At 50.1% G+C, this 16,151-nt stretch overlaps 1 protein-coding gene and 1 long non-coding RNA gene across 7 annotated transcripts in view; one reads left to right on the top strand and one right to left on the bottom strand.

Moving 5' to 3' along the window:
• MINDY4 (MINDY lysine 48 deubiquitinase 4) overlaps positions 1-16,151 on the top strand; it is a 114,067-nt gene that overhangs the window by 23,702 nt on the left and 74,214 nt on the right. The window lies entirely within an intron of this gene.
• Positions 13,436-16,151, bottom strand: part of LOC139082861 (uncharacterized) — a 28,368-nt gene continuing 25,652 nt past the window's right edge. The window contains exons 2-3 of the long non-coding RNA XR_011539191.1: positions 14,972-15,181; positions 13,436-14,313 (exon numbers count right to left, since the gene is read on the bottom strand). This is a non-coding gene — a long non-coding RNA (uncharacterized lncRNA). The remainder of the gene's footprint in view (positions 14,314-14,971; positions 15,182-16,151) is intronic.

Genomic DNA, 16,151 nt, shown 5'->3' on the forward strand with positions numbered 1-16,151 from the left:
GGGCCCTGCTCCCAAATCGTCTTGTGACTGTCAGTCAGATGTTCTGTACTCAGAGTGGTTTTCTTTGACTCACTTCGCCTCCACCCCGTCATCTCTAGCCTGCTTTATTGTCATCACGGCACCTATCATTACCCGAAACTATTTTACTTATTATGCCTTATTTGTCTCCCCCACAATAGAATATAAGTTTCACAAGAGCAGGGACCCTCGTATTCCCTGTACCTGGAATAGTGCCTGGTACACAGAAGGCACTCGATGAATATTGGTTTCATACTATTACTAACAACGACGATAACAAAATAAGCTTTTGATATTTTGTGCAAAACACCTGTTATAAGTATTTTATGTAAATTTATTTTTTTAATTCTCGGAAAAGTTCTATGAGGGAAATACTATTATAATCCCCATTTTACAGATGAGGAATCTCACTCGGAGATGTTGAATTACTTGCCCAAGTTTATATACCAAGAGGCAGCAGGGGTTTGAACCCAGGAAGCCAGCTCCAGAATCTAGTGAATACATGAATACATGAATGAATGGTGCCACCTCTCCGCTTGAGGAGAAATCCTTTCCGCAGCCTTTAGATGGTGACTGGCTTCAGCTTGAACACCTCCAGGGATGGGGAGCTCCCTTCGTCCCACAGCACTTTGGCATGATTCTGACTGTTAGAAAATTCTTCTTCACATTGAGTTAAAATCTGCTTGCCTATAGTTTGATGCAGATGGCCATATTTTGCCTTCCAGTGCCATAACATGTTTCCAGGGCTGGAAAAGGGAACAATGCCTCAAACCTAATGGAGGGGAGCATTCTTAGGCTGCAGTGGCCTGGGAGAGACGGTGGGTTAAGGAGAAAGAGGAGTGGCTGGAGTATCAGGAAGCCTGGGTTCTAGTCCTCGCCTTGTCCTGGCTGACCTGGGTGGGTCATTTTGTCTCTGGACTTCAGTATCCCTGACTGTAAAAGGTGGCCACTAGGTAGATGGCTTCCAAGTGTCCTTCCAGCTCACACATTCTGCTGGCCTATGATTCTTACTTCCAGAGTTATTCTGGGCCCTCTGCTTCAATCATTGGATATTTACTGAGTACCTACTGTTTACAGGGCACTTAAGAGGTATGGCACGGGGGTTCTGGGAGTCTGACGACCTGGACTGGCAAACCAACTCTGCCCTTTCTAACTGCTGTGGCCTTGGACCAGTTATTAAACCCTTGAAAGATGGGACGGCCTTTGTCTTATAGGAAGAGGGTAGCAGGTAAAGGTGCTTCCACAGCCCCTCCCCCCAGTACAGGAGAAGTAGAACCTGGGGTCTTTACATGTGTTTACCAGTGTTGACCTTTGTATAGATCAATCAACAGACATTTTGGGGGCCTTGTTGTTTACCTACCACTTTCCCCTATTTGCTGGGCACCATGCTAAGCACTTGTGTATGTTATCTCTTTTGCTCTTTATAATAATCCGTTGAGATGTATTATTGTGGGTTTTTTTTTTTTTAGTTCTCATTAAGTTCTTCTCCTCTTAAGTTCTGAACAAACTGAAAAATAAAACAAAGGGTATCAGTTAGATTGGAGTAAAATACGTATCATCTCTGTGTTGATAAGGGGAAGGTAGAAGACACAGCCAGTCCTGAGGCCTGGGGGTCCAGAGTAGACAGACCTCCCACCTCATCTCGGGCCCAGGGCAGGTCACCTCACATGGCCACATGGCAGGAGGGGCTGGCCCCTGGAGGAAGCAGCTCACGCCCAAGAGGAGAAAGGGTGCAGCTGAACCTAATACTCCCCTTTGTTTTCTTTCCCAAATTAACCAATCAGACAAGTCACGCTTCCTCCCTCAGGATGGGGTGAGTAAAGGGGAGGAGAGTAGAGGTCTAGAGGAGGGGAGACCAGAAGGGCACCCTCCAAATCCCAGAGGACAGTGGGAGTTGACAACAAGCATCCTCCCACCCCAGTGAATATTATCCCCACTTCACAGATGAGGAAACCGAGGCACAGAGAATTTAAGGGACCTGTCAAGGTTCTGAGTAGATGCATGTCCAAGGCTCACAGTTTGGAGAATGGCATATGGGTTGGATTTCAGCGGCCTCTCATCCCCTCAGCTGGGCATCTTGTGCAGTGCACATACTGCATAACTGTATGCAGTCCCCTTGATTTGAAACTGGGGCCAGAGTAATCCCACTTGCTAAACCTAACTGCAGCCCCTGCCCTTCCCAGCACCCCCGCCTTCATCAGTCCTGCCTGCCGTCCTCCCTTTCATTTCATTCAGTTCAGTAAACATGGGTCTGAGTCCTCATGTGTATCAGATCCCGTGAGCTCCTCAAGCTGACAGAGACGTGTGCATATGTGATTCTTTTAAAACATGACAAAGGACAGTGAGATGCCAGCACACGCTCCATCACTCAGCCCTGATGAAGCTGGAGGGAAGGTGGCTACTGGAGCCTTCTCTGGGCCTCATAGTGTCAGGTTCAGGGATGGCCATGAAGTCACACCCAGGGCCAGGGACATGGGCAGGGGGAGTGAGCGTGTGTCCTGGGAGAGAGGGGGCGGGTGGAGGACGTGACTTACTGAGATATTAGGGCACAAGAATATCTGCGCAGTCAGGCCTTTCTAACTCTGGCTCCTTAAATCTGACTCTGTTGCTGAAGGGACTCTTTTCTGCTTTGACTTTTGTTTCTTTCCTGTGTCCTCTGATCTTAGAAGATGCTTAGAAAATATGTCGTCTGGGCTCCCATTGTGGAGGTCGTGGTTGTTTGGGGCTGTCCGTCCTTTGTCACTGGCTTGTCAGGGCTGCGCTTGTTGGGTTCCGCTCACGATCCATCAGATCTGCTGGGACTCTGGCCCTGACGCGGACAGTCTCCAACCCATGCCTCCGTCTGCCTCCTGCCTGCGCTCTGTCCCGGGCAGGGCCTTCCTCTGCACGTTCTCCTGTCTTGCTGTCACCCACGCTCCTGGCCCCAAGTAGCCCCTCGAGAAACCTCAGACGCAGGACTAAGAGCACGGGAGAGGTAATTCTTCGTTACAAGCCCCCAGAGCTAGGTGTTCCAAGCCTGGTGGCTCCCCGGGTGGCACTTTGTGGAGGTCGATAGTCTGGTTGGAGGCGACCTCCCTTGTGGTGCGTACAGCCCTCTCTCGGGGCATGCTGGCCTGTCATTTGTCTGAGAGTCCCTCAGAGTGAATCTCTGGGCCTGCTGATGGCCACATGGACCCTGCTGTGGTTGATTTTCTGCATATTAGCTCAAAACATGTCATGCCGGGCATCTGGCAATAGGAACTGGCTTCAGCTTGTGATTTCCAGGTGTGCGTGGGCTGCAGAGGCTCCGGCAGCTCACTTTTTGCCCAGTCTTCTTTGGAAACGTGGATGTAATCATGGTCATGAAATTGAGAAGGGTCGTTGCCCTCCCTTGGGAATTCAGCCCATGGCAGTGGCCACAGCAGCCGTAGCCAGGTGCCAGAGCCACCAAGCGAACGTGTGTCCCCTCAAGCAGCTTGAGCCATGGGGCCTTGGGAACCAGGAGCACCAAGATGGGAAGGCTCATGGTATAGATGGGGATGCTGAGGCCCGGAGAGGGGCATGGGCCTCCTCAGGGTCACACAGTTCCTTGTTAGGATCAGGGATCAGATGGCCTGACAGTGTGGGCCAATATGAAGGTCTATTAGTTCCTTATTGTTGGTGTAACAAATTATCATAAACTTAGTGGCTTGGAAACCACACAAATTTGTTACCTTACAGTTCTGGAAGGTAGAGGTCAGAATTGGGTCTCACTGGGCTAAAATCAAGGTGTTGGCAGGGCTGTGTTCCATCTGGGGCCTCTAGAGGAGAACCCGTTTCCTTGTCTTTGTCAGCTTCTAGGAGCCACCCACCTTCCTTGGTTTGTGGCTCCCGTCTTCCATCTTCAAAGCCAGCAGTGTTGAGCCCAGTCCTTCTCAGGCTGCCGTCTCTCTGGTTCTCCTTTTTCTGCCTCCCTCTTCCCCGTTTAAGGAGCCCTGTGATTACACTGGGCCCACCTGCATAAGCCAGGCTAATCACCCCATCTCCAGATCAGCTGATTAGCAACCGTGTCTCCTTCCGCAACCTTATTCCCCCTTGTCAGTAACTCAGCGCTTTTGCAGGTTCCGGGGATTGGGATGTGGACATCTTTGGGAGGTGGGAGGCCTTCTCTGCCTGCCACAGAAGGCAACTGGTTTTTTCCTGCAGCATTTAAAATCTTTTCTGGTCTCATTGCAACTATGAAAGTGTTCACCTTTATCCTCTCAGTCTCCCTTTCTATCACTCCCAGGAGAATTGTTGTTATTTTCACCTTTTCCAGGCGTTCTCCCCTGTCTGTCTATCTGTGTCTCTTTTTTTCATGTGGGGCATGTGTGGGAAGGGAACTGGAAAAACCCATGGATATGTGGTCCCAGGGAGCAGCAGGATTAGGTGTGCAGAGGGTGCCTGGCTGTGGGGCCTGCCTTGGTGGCTCCAGGGGCCTCAGGGTAGTTGTTTATTTCATGAGCATTAATGGATTTCACTCTGGGGAAAGGGGGTGTCTTCCCAGAATACAAGCTTAAAGTATGATAGAAATGGAGGTTTAGTTGGACTTTTTAAAAGATATTTTCAATTGGGTGTTTTAAAAAGCAGGGTGGAATAGATGCTCCTTTAGGACCCATCTCAGTTCTTAACCTCGTAGACTGTCAGGGCTGGAAAGATCCTTAGAATCCAAGCCCTTCATTTGGCAGTCAGGGGACAGGGCCCAGAGAGCAGAGGGGAAATGACTCACGTGAGCTCTTGCAGGTGTTGTAAAGTCCTTTCATAACCTCTGTTTTCACTGTCTAGCTGTGTTTAGAGCATTTACCTTAAACAGGTATGGTCCTTCCTGTGTTCGGTATGAACCTCCAGCACAGTTGTCACCAACCAACATATGACGTCCTGTTCCTCATGGTTTAGGAGAGACTTGATTTCAGACCCTGAGTTCCTAGAGTGACATCCTCAAAAAAACTCTGTCAATTCACAAACATATCCATTTACTTGTTCAATTTATTAACAGCTGTTTAGTAATGGCTGTAGGGTGTGAGAGCCGGCCCCTACCGGCTCAGAGAGCTGGTCGTTAGCATCTCTTCCCCACTCTGCGTTCGTGACATCGAGGTGGTAGCTTGAAATTGGTCACGGTGGGAATATTGGCACCATGGAAATTGGCAAATGCTGCACATGAGTGTCCCCCTCCCTGGAGAGCCAGTTGTTAATGTCTACCACCACGCAACCTGTGATGGCCTACTATGTGCCAGACACAGTTCTAGCCGCTGGGGATTCCGTGTGAATGAAGCAGACCAAGTCTCTGCCCTCTGGGAGCTTTCGCTTCTGATGGGGAGAAGCAGCCCCCAACAACACCCAAACAACTAAATAGATGACATATCTGAGTGCTGTGAGGACACATAAACCGAGGAAGAGTGATAGGGAGCCCTGGGTTGGGGGCTGCTATTTTACAAAGGGGTAGCCAGGGAAAACCTTTCTGAGAAGGTGACACTTGAGAGGAGACCAGACAGAAGACGGGGAACCAGCCCCTTGATCCCTGGGAGCAAATGCAAAGAGAGAGCAGCTGTGCGTAGGCCCTGCGGTGGGAGCATGTTGCTTAGTCAAGGCTGGAGTGGATGGGGGGGGGGGGCGGAGGGAGTGAGGGCCTGGAGGCTGCTGAACACACTGGCTTTTTCTCTAGGAGACACTGGAGCCTTGGGAGGTCGAGCAGAGGCGTGGAATGAGCTGACTTGTGTTTCAGTAGGATCCCTCTGGCTGCTGGGTTGAGAATGACTCAAGGAGGCAAGAATGGAAGCAAGGAGACCAGTCAGGAGGCGACTGCAGTGGACTAGAGAGAGCTGGGGTGGCTTGAATCAGGGCAGTGGCAATGAAGGTGGCGAGACGTGAGCTGGGTTACATATATAACACAAAAACACACACACACACATATATGGTAGACTCAACAGGATTTGCCCATGGGTTAGATGTGCTGTATTAGAGAAAGAGAGCAGGCAAGGATGACTCCAAAGTTTTTGGCTGAACAACTATAAGATGGGGTTGCCATTCCCTGAAATGAAGAAGAATGTGGGAGAAGCAGGTTTGGGTCGTGGTCATGGGGCCACAGTCCATATCCCTGGCCTGCTGTGATACTTTCTGTCAGGCCAGTGGTGTTTCTTTGTTGACTGGCCTCCCTGTGGCCTGTGAGTCAGGGGCCATGTGCCTGGAATGCACAAATGTGGCCAGTCAGCTGTCCTGTGGGTCTCATTTCAGGCCCTGTTGCTGCTGTTGTGACAGGACAATTCTTTTCTGGCCTTGAGGTCTTACTGAAGCTGTTAAGAGATTATCTCTCATACCAGGACTATTACTAGAGCCCAAGTTAATAGGATTGCTCACAGCTATTCTCTGATGACAGTAAAAGCATCTGTCTTGGCTTTAAGTTGAGCACTTATTTTTCCCATGTTTGCAGGCGGAATTTCTGCCTAGGTCAGATCTCTAGCCCTCTCTGGGCCTCTGTGCTCCTGTCTGTAAGGGAAGGGGCTGGATGGACTGCTCTTTAGGGGTTCCTCCATCTCGGACACCTCCCCATCCTACATTCTCCACATCGCCTTGGGTGTGCCCAGACTGAACTTCTGCCTTCTCTGTGATCCAAGAAGCACAGTCTGTTCGGCCGACCTCTGAGACTCGTCTGGGTAAAGGATGAGCGTATAAACCAGGGCCCTGTGCCTGTGGAGTCCCTCCTAGACTGTGGCCTCCTATAGGTGCATAGTAGAATGGTTTAGGGCTCAGCAACCTGGAGTCACCCCCAGCCCCGAGCATGAGGGTCTATAGCTGGAGGCCTGCTGACCTACTGGTCCTGGCTGCAGGGTTTGGGGTGGGGAGGCAGCCTAGCTGCTGCCTGGTTAAATCCTGCCATTCTAACCCCTTTGCCTGTTACTTGTTGAATGCTGTCTGTGTTATGGGAGGTTCCCAAGAACTGTGGTTCTGGCACTGGCCCTGTGGCCAAGTGGTTAAGTTCACACCCTCTGCTTTGGTGGCCCAGGGTTTTGCCAGTTTGGATTCTGGGTGCAGACATGGCACCGTTCATCAGGCCACGCTGAGGCGGCGTCCCACATATCACAACCAGAGGCACTCACAACTAGAATCTACAACTATGTACTGGGGGGCTTTGGGGAGAAGAATAAAAAAAAAAGAAGATTGGCAACAGTTGTTAGCTCAGGTGCCAATCTTTAAAAAGACAAAAAAGAGCAGTGGCTCTGAAACCATGATCCCTGGACCGGCAGCATCTGCATCACCTGGGTACTTGTTAGAAACACAACTTGTCTACCCGACTCAATCGGAACTTTGGGGGTGAAGCCCAACAGGGTCTTTAACCAGCCCTCAGGTGATGAGCTGCAGACCAAGGTGTGGGAAGCAGTGCCCTGTAAGTGCAGCCTGAGATGGAGGGTCATGTGCTTGTCATTTATTGGGGGGGTGCTCTCAGGAGAGGGGCAGTGAGGGGAGCAGGACGGGGCAGAGAAACGTCTCAGCAAGGATGTGTGATCTCAGTCTAATCCTGCAGCGAGACGAGAGTGTGACTTGTTCCAGAGCTGGTCCCACCTTAAAGCCGGGAGTGGGCTTTTCTTTTCCTGTCAGTCATTGGCTATGGGTTGCCCATCCTGGGGTTGGGCGGGCGGTGTGCCACCTCTGGGGCGAGTTTGGTAAAGGGCAATTCTTTGGAGAAGGTGCAGCTGTGAGCCCTTAGCAGCCAACATGGACAGCAGCTGGGATGGGTGTGCCCAGTCAAGGGCATCCAGGCAGGTCACCAGTGTCTTCCACATCAGTTCTCATGGCTTCTTTTACAGTCACCAGCTCCCAGTGTTAAAGTAAAAATAGACAAGCTGCAAAGCCTGCTCATGGACATCGCCTCTGGTGCGTAGCATGCTCTAATGGGGCAGGCCAAGCAGGGATCGTTTACAGGTGAGGATGCAGACCCCAGACGGGGAGACTGGAATGAAGCCCGATAGAGGCCCACAGCCAGCCCCTCCCATCATGACACCCACAGCCCTCGTTGCAAGAGCGCCCTGTTAACTCGTCACTGGCTTCCTGGCTGGGTAATGTCCTGAGGTATCAATCAGATGGGAGGTGTCTCTTGAGCCCCCTCGGTGCCCAGATTAGGCTCTGGGGATGTGGAAGGATGAGACGCCTCCCTGCCTCCGAAGCCCAGGGCCTGCCTTGAGGCTGCAGGAAATTGGGTGCTAAATTGTGGCCCTCCCAGAGGAGTGAAAGATCGGGGAGCAGTTAGGGGGCGCTGATGGCAGGGCAGGAGGGCCCTGGGCTTGGAGAGACTTCATGCTGAACCAGTCACTTTGGGCGAGGAGTGGCTGTGACTAACCTGCCTTATTCGGCAAGGTCTCTACAGCCTGGACACAGCCATGGCTCCAAAGCATTGGTGTCCTTGCCTCTGTGTTACAGCCAGTAAATAGTCAATGCCAGGGATCCAGCAACTCTGACATTGGGGGCGCCTCTTCAGATCTTTGGCCTTTGCAGGAGAATGGGCAGCAGGTGGCAGCACATCTTCATCAATCTTCAGGACCCCAGGGACCTTGACTGGCCTTGTGGGATTTTGCTCAGCAGACACTCGCCAGGCCCCTACCATGGAGGATGCCCTCAGGGGAGAGAGTTGAGTGAATCCCAATCCCTCCTGGGTCCCCAGCCCCTCCTGGGATCAGGAGCGGAGGCCAGGAGGCACACAGATGCCTGGCTGCGTCCTGAGAGGGAGTGAATAATGCCATCTGGGGCCTGGCGGGGTTTGGAGAGGATGTGGCGCTTGCGGTTTATTGACTGTTCCCCATATCCCAGCATCCCAAGCCTGACAGCGTCTGCACCTCCTGGGACGAGTAATGGGGAGAATTTCCATTTTAATTTGTCTGTGCACATGATTTGGACTTTATGTCAGACTAGAGAGGTTCAAAATTAGCTGACTCGTGAAACAACACACAGTTGCTGTCCTGTGTGCCAGAAGCCCCGTGTGGACATGTGGCCTGCCTGGGGCTCCTGCGCTGGTCCAGCTTCACCTTCATAACTGCCTCCAGGGACCTCTCTTCTGTGGCGGGTGCAGCTGCCTTCCACACCCGCCGTCGGCGCCCTGTGCTCAGCTGGTTCTCCTCCCGCTTCTTACCCACATTTACCCTACATGTACGCTGCCAGTCCATGGCGGAATGCCACTTCTCGCTCCTGCTGAATGCTGGCCTCTTCCTAGCTTGTGCAGGAGATTAAACATGAGAAATGGCTCCAGTGCACATTACAGGCCACGTGGAGACCTCCAGGAATGAGTCGATACCCCTGCCCTGTGTGGTAATTATAGCTGCTGGATACCTTCAGTGCCAGGGTTTCCGAGTCTTTGATCCAACGCATCTCCCAGGGGAAAGAGACTTCCCATGACTCAGATTTCCTTTGAGATCAAGAAAGTATGGCTAAAGAGGTGAGAGAGTGTCCACACCTCTCCCTGAAAGGGTGAATGATCTCATTTTGTCCATCTCTGGACATCAGACTTCCAGCTCTGAGATCCTCCTTCTGACCACACCTGGGTCTTGCCAGCTCTGCCCTAGGCCCAAGTCCATGGCATGCAGGCTGGGAAGATGTCCCATGCAGGGGAAGCAGCTGCTGCTAGACGGAATGAGGCTGTTAAGGCTCAGGGATAATTTTTTGGAGAAGAGTGTCAGGGAGCGGGGGAGGTGTATGGAGAGTCTTCTTTCCTGGGTGGTTCTTTTTTTCCTCACTCCAAGATGCTTTTATCTGCTGGTCTGCCAGCTAGCTTCCTGCAGATCCTGGCTACCAGAACCCCATAGAGAGGCCCATGTAGAGGTCAATGACAGGGACAGGCTAAGAGTGAAGCAAGTGAGGCATCTAGGATGCAAAATTTAAGGAGGCACTCACTCTCAAGGTGGTTCAAGTGTAGCGTAGGTGCCCGTATGAACCTGAGAGCGAGTGCCTCCTTAAATTTTGCACCCTGCGCACCTTGCACGTCTCACCCTAATCCTGGCCTGGTCTCTAGAGTCTGGTGCTTCTCTTCTGCTCCTCAGTATAATGGATAACCCTCAATATAGCGAGGACTTATCTTTACTTCCATGAAAACTCCTTGAGGGCTGGAGTGGGCCTTCTTTCTTTCTTTCTAGCTATATTCCTGGACCTGGCAGTAAATATTGAGCAAATGAGAGACTGTACTTAATAAGGAGAATGGAAGGGAAAATTACGCTGATCTGTTTAGGATAGTGTCATGAAGCTTGAAGTGATAATCTTTAATAGAATTGGAACAATCCAAACTTTACCTTCAACTTCACTTGTTGGCATTCATTCATTCACTCCTTCATTATTAGTATATTTATTTAACCAACTAATCATCCAAGCGACCAGTCCTCCATCCAATCCACCAACCCACCAACCCATCACAACTGTGCTGTCCTGTTTTTAAGTCATCTTGACTGTTGCTTGCTTTAGGAAGTCTTTCCCCATCTCTTCCCTGCTCCCGTGTCTGGACGTGGTCCCCTTCTCATTCCTCTCACAGCACATGTCACAATAGAGAGAGCTGACGGGCTGCCTTGTTTCTCCTGCTGGCCTGTCGGCTGCCTGAGTATGAGGGCGCGTTGTCTGTGACCCTACCTCCTTCAGTTCTGCTCAGAATTGTTCCACACTTATTGGATGGAGCTGGCGCTGGATTATTGGCTTTGCGTTGGGGCAGGGGGAAGTGAAGTGTGAGGTCTTCCCTTCACTCAAGGAGCACACAGAGGAGTGGGATTAGTGATTTAGCAAATAGGAGACGTCACCTAAAAATAGGAGGCAGCATTGAATGGTGGCCATTGAGGTGCTGTAGGATCTTAGAGGAGGGGGCTGTTCCTGGGCTGGGCCTTGAAGGCTGAGCGAGGTTGGAATAGCCCTCTTGGGGGCCAGCTAAGGGCCTCACTGCTGTGCCTGGACATACTCTTCTCTCTTCCGTCATCTTCCTCCAGGCCTAAGATGTTTTAGGAAAAAGTTTGCTGGTGTCCCTGGGGTCTCATTCCTAAAGACTAAAGTAGCTGCCTTACTCTTCCTCAGCCCTTTTTTTCTGGGGCCTGCATTGGGTTCTGCTGCATTTGCAGACATTTTTGGATGATGTGCACTTAGGGTGGCTCATGGAGAAACAGCCTAAGCTTCCCTAAGGATTAGGGAGGGGCAGTGACTTAGGGAGTGGATGGGTCTCCTTGTTCCCACTCTGAGTAAAACTCTGATAGGCTGGCTACCTTGGCTACCTTAGGGGCTGGGGTAGAGAGAGCTGAAATCTTTCTCCTGCCGAATCCCATCCCGTCCTGCTGGAGTGGGCCTTCCCTCCTGGTTCCCCAGCTGGTTTTCCCAAATGGCGGCCGTAGGATGAACTGGTGCTCTGACTCACGCGGGCTAGTGCCCCCACCTTGGAAAGATGGCCTTTGATGCTGAGTTCTGTCAGGAGCATTTTGGGCAGAGTTCTTCAAATCACAAAGATGACCTGCCAGGGCGGTTTCCTGTATAGCTGGATTCCGTGTGTGTGCCTCATTCCAGAAAATTCTATTTTGTTTTCTCTGCTCATTCCACAAGAAGTTACTAAAGCCATGGGATTCCTTCCATTTCCTGTTGAGGCCGGTTTCACGGCCATGGGTCCCTGAGAAGCGGAGCCTTTTCCCAATAAACAGTTTTTGATCTCAATCGAAATACATGTTATTTAGTTTTATTCAGTTCAACAAAACATTTATGGAGTTCCTCTTGCTCGTTCAAATAGTGCTGGGGAGAGAGATGTTGAAGATGAGGGTCCTGCCCAAAGAAACTGAGACATCCATACACATAACTGTTCTGCAGGATTAAAAAAACAAAAAAACACAAGAGTGATGAGGGGACAAGAGCAGAGTGCCATGGAGCTGGAGTCTGGATTCTTTCAGGGATAGTTAAGCTGCTGGTGTTTACTGAGTCCTCCCTGCAAGACGGGTCCGTTGCAAGAGCTTCAGATGTGTTACCTCATTTGATCCTGACAGCAACACCAGGAGGGTTATGGGCTCCATTTCACAGGTGGGGAAACTGAAGCACAGAACGACCAACCAGCCTGAGTTCATGCGAGCAGTCTGGCTCGAGGGTCCTCAGCCTTAACCACTGTCCTCTGGCCCCTGTCTGGGGAAGAAGGGCTCTTGGGGAGCTGACATTGGCAAGGATGTAGAGGGCCAGTCTGGTAATTCGGGGAGTGGAAGCATCCCCACCAATGTGAGCATAGGCAAAGAGGAGGTCAAGCTGGTGTATCTGGAATGCAGAGCGTGTGCGGGGACGAGGGGCTGGGGAGACTGGAGGACTGGACTGTGCCTTGAGAGATGGGCTAGAGCGCAAGAGAGACACGTAGAAAGGTCTCTCACATTTTTGGTGATGCAGTTGTTATTTTTTAACGAGTTGGAACTGTGCTTCAGGAAGATTGGTCCAGGGTTGCTGCAGGACTGACCAGGATGACCTGACTGTACCAGAGGGATGAGGAACAGGGGCTCTGAGAGGAGGACCCAGGACTGGGTGTGCAGGGAGGTTGTGGGCCTGGAGGACCAGGAGGCTGGGAATGTGATAGCAGAGGTAGGGGACCTGCAGCGGGAGGCACTGGCTGCATCAGGACATGGATGAGGAGTCTGTTCCTAGACACATCCGCTAGAGCTTTTGATTCTACGGTGAGGCGTGGGGTAGACATGCAGATCCTGGGAAATGTTGGGGGAGAGGTTGGGAGAGAGGCATTTGGGAGGTGCTGGCATGGGCCCAAAAGCTGAAGTCCTCAGAGGGGTGGACATTGCCAAGGGCGCATGATAAAGGCACCCAGGTCAGAATCCTGTAGTGGGAGAGCCACATGTTTGGTGGGAAAGAAAAGGAGTGGTCAGAGCAGAAGAAGGACTGGGGTGGGGGAGAGGTGAGGTAAGAGAGGGTCTCTAGGAAGCAGGAGGTTGGCAGCTTTGACTCTTGGGGGGTTGAGGAAGGTCACTAAGTCTGGTGACAGGAGTGGCTTTGGAGAGAGCACATTCAGTAGGGTTCTGGTAGCAGGAGGTCAACTGTACTGGGTTGAGGAATGGTGGTGGGGCGAGGACATACACAGAGGATGGAGCTTTGTAGAAAGTTAGAGGTGAAGGGAAGCATGGGGACAGGATGGCAGCTCACGAGGGTAGAGCGTTAGGGAACAGGGTCCTTTTCCCAGGACAGAAGAGCTGTGAGCGTGTTTGTAAGCTGAGGGCTGGGCGCGGCAGCTGAGAGGAGAGACTGATCATTCGCAGAAACTGAGGAGGCAGGAAGTGTGTGCTGGGTGGGGTCGGGAGCAGGCAGCGCTGACAGCAGCCAGATTCAGTTTCTGCCACAGTCGAAGATGATAATGGATGTCCATAATGATGGCCCCGGGCATTACAAGTTTCTAAAGTACCTTTTAAATCCCCAGTGAAAGAGCCACTTCTGTTCGGCAGAGTTTTTGAGTTATTTGAAATTTATTCCAATTAAGCAAAGCTTTGTGAAGTTATTGACGACTGCTATTAGGGAAACACTGCATTTTATTGTATTCAGAGACTTTGAAACTCGGCTGTCGATCTTTAACATGTTTAGTAACTCTCAGCCTGGGGAGGTTGAAAGGGCCTGAGATTTAGGATTGAACAGATCTGCCCCTTATAAACAGGGTGACCTGGGGCACAGTGTTTTTTTTTTTTTTAAATCTCTTTGCAGCTTAATTTCTTCATCTAAAAAATGGGATGATATAGCCACCTTTTATGGCATTGTTATGAAGAATAAGTGAAATAATGTATATGAAATATTTGGCCCACAATGGTTACTTTAATAAATACTTTCTTTTCTACCATTTGGTTAGATGAACACCCCATTTCTTAAAAGAGTGGATGTATTCCTGAATAAATGGAAATTTTGTGAGAAAGTGATGGGAAGTAAGGTTAGAGCCAGATCGTGAAGGTTATGATGGTCAAAGAGAAATGTTCACATCCATTGTGTGGGCTGTGGCTGAGGGAAGTGAAGATCAGAGCATGGCCTGGGTGCCTGGGACTCAGGGCGAGTCTGTACCAAGGGGCCAGGCACATAGTAGGCCCTCCGGGGAGCATTTGTGGATTGAATTGCCTTCCATAGGCATTTCTTCCCCTTTGCACTGAAGCCAAGGTGAGGCTGGTCCATTTTAAAGCTCTGGAGGTTGACATAGATGTACGCCCTGCTTTTCTCTTCCAGAGTTCTCTGGGGTCCAGGCCTGGGCAGTGGGCTGGCACCATGAGCTGCCCTTGCCTGGGCCCACGTGGCTGTGGTCCTCCACCTCACAGCTTCTGCCCTGGCCCAGGGCTTCATGAGCTTCTGTGAAGGAGTAAAGAGAAATGGGAAGTCCATGAGAGGCAGATGGTGTTCCTATAATTGATGATGTTGCTTCCTTTGGTCCCAGGGTCACTTTGTTCAGCCTTTCACCCTTCAGATAAGATTTCTTTTGAATGAGACAAAAAGACAATCAAGCAAACTAAAAAAGTCACTGATAGAAACCAAGAACAAGTACTCTGGCACCCTCTGAGACTGGAGGCTCTTTTGCACGGCTTAGAGCCAACTCCCTTATTTCACATTCACCACCTTATGGAGCAGTGACATATTGAGTATTCACGTTCCAGAAGCTACTGTGTAGAGGGCCGATGAACTTATAAGGGCATTTGACAAGTGTCTAGGAACCGATGCCAGGAACTGCCAAGAAAATCCATCCACACAGACTTCTACAGCCCAGAGTCCCTCCCGCCCCAGCCCCTGTCAGCTTCCTCAAGTCACTTTCTAGCCTAGATGCAGGCGAGCAGGCATCCTTAAGTCCACTACACTCCTAGGAGTGTATTAAAAGGAGAAAAGAGAAGTTGAAAGTATCCATTTTAGATAAAAACCGAAAGTGGATCTGGCCCATTTAATATTTAATAAAGACATTATGACTGATCTGTTATCCTTCTTTTTAAAGAAAATAACTCCAGAAGAGTGCACTTACCAGATGCAAGGATCTGGGAGAGCTTAAAGGAGAATGTTGGTTTTGAAGAGTGTTGTCATACAAATAAACCCCGCATGGGTTTTGCAGGAGCTGTCCTTGTTCTCAGGAGATCCAAGCTGAAGCTTTTAGGGATGATGGTTTGTGGTAGCTGCAACTTGCTTTCAGATGGATCAGCAGAAAAAAAAAAAATGTGTGTATTTGTGGGTATATCTGTGTTTGGAGAGAAAAAGAGAGAAAGAGAGAGGGAAGGCAAATATGGCAAAATGTTAACAATTTGTCCCTATAAATGAAGGGTGTACATACTGATGTTCATTGTATTATTCTTTCAATCTTCCTGTAAGTTCAACATTTTTCAAAATAGAAAGGGAAAATACACATGGAACAAAAAGGAAAAGCGAATAGTCAATAGAATCCATCTTTCGTCTTTCAGTAAAGATCGTAAAGAAGTGTAACAAGGTCATAGAGTGTCACGAAATGCTGGAATCTGGGTGAGGTGGCAGTATAAAACACAAGCACCAAGGAAACACCCAGCACAGCTCGGGGTGGAGTGTGGTAGCCCCATCCTTGTTATGGATGGGCCTCCTCAAGCCCTTTAACCTCCAAGGAATGGGTGGCTGTTACAGAAACGATAGCTTACACATGTTTTCCAGATGCACAGAAAGCTGCCTCTTCCAGGGGTATCCTGGTGGCCACTGCAAAGCAGATTCCTATCCTCCCTCACCAGATCCATCCTCCTACACCAGCGCTGCTGAGACTGGAATCCACACCCCCACAGCCTGGCGGTTGAGGCTGGCTGTGTCGTCCCTCTCTTGCCCTCTCTCGACTCTCTGGATGTTGTCTCGAAACCCCCAATCTTTTTTTTTTTGGTGGGAATCTCTTCTTTTTTTTTTTTTTTTTTTATTGAGTTATTGATAGGTTACAATCTTGTGAAATTTCAATTGTACATTAATGTTTGTCAGTCATGTTGTAGGTGCACCACTTCACCCTTTGTGCCCACCCCCCACCCCACCTTTCCCCTGGTATCCACTAAACTGTTCTTGGTCCATAGTTTTAAATTCCTCATATGAGTGGAGTCATACACAGATTATCTTTCTCTTGCTGGCTTATTTCACTTAACATAATTCTCTCAAGGTCCATCCATGTTATTGCAAATGGAATGATTTTGTTCTGTTTTGCAGCT

The sequence above is a fragment of the Equus przewalskii genome, chromosome 4 (genome assembly GCF_037783145.1).
Source record: "Equus przewalskii isolate Varuska chromosome 4, EquPr2, whole genome shotgun sequence".
Classification (NCBI taxonomy): Eukaryota; Metazoa; Chordata; class Mammalia; order Perissodactyla; family Equidae; genus Equus; species Equus przewalskii.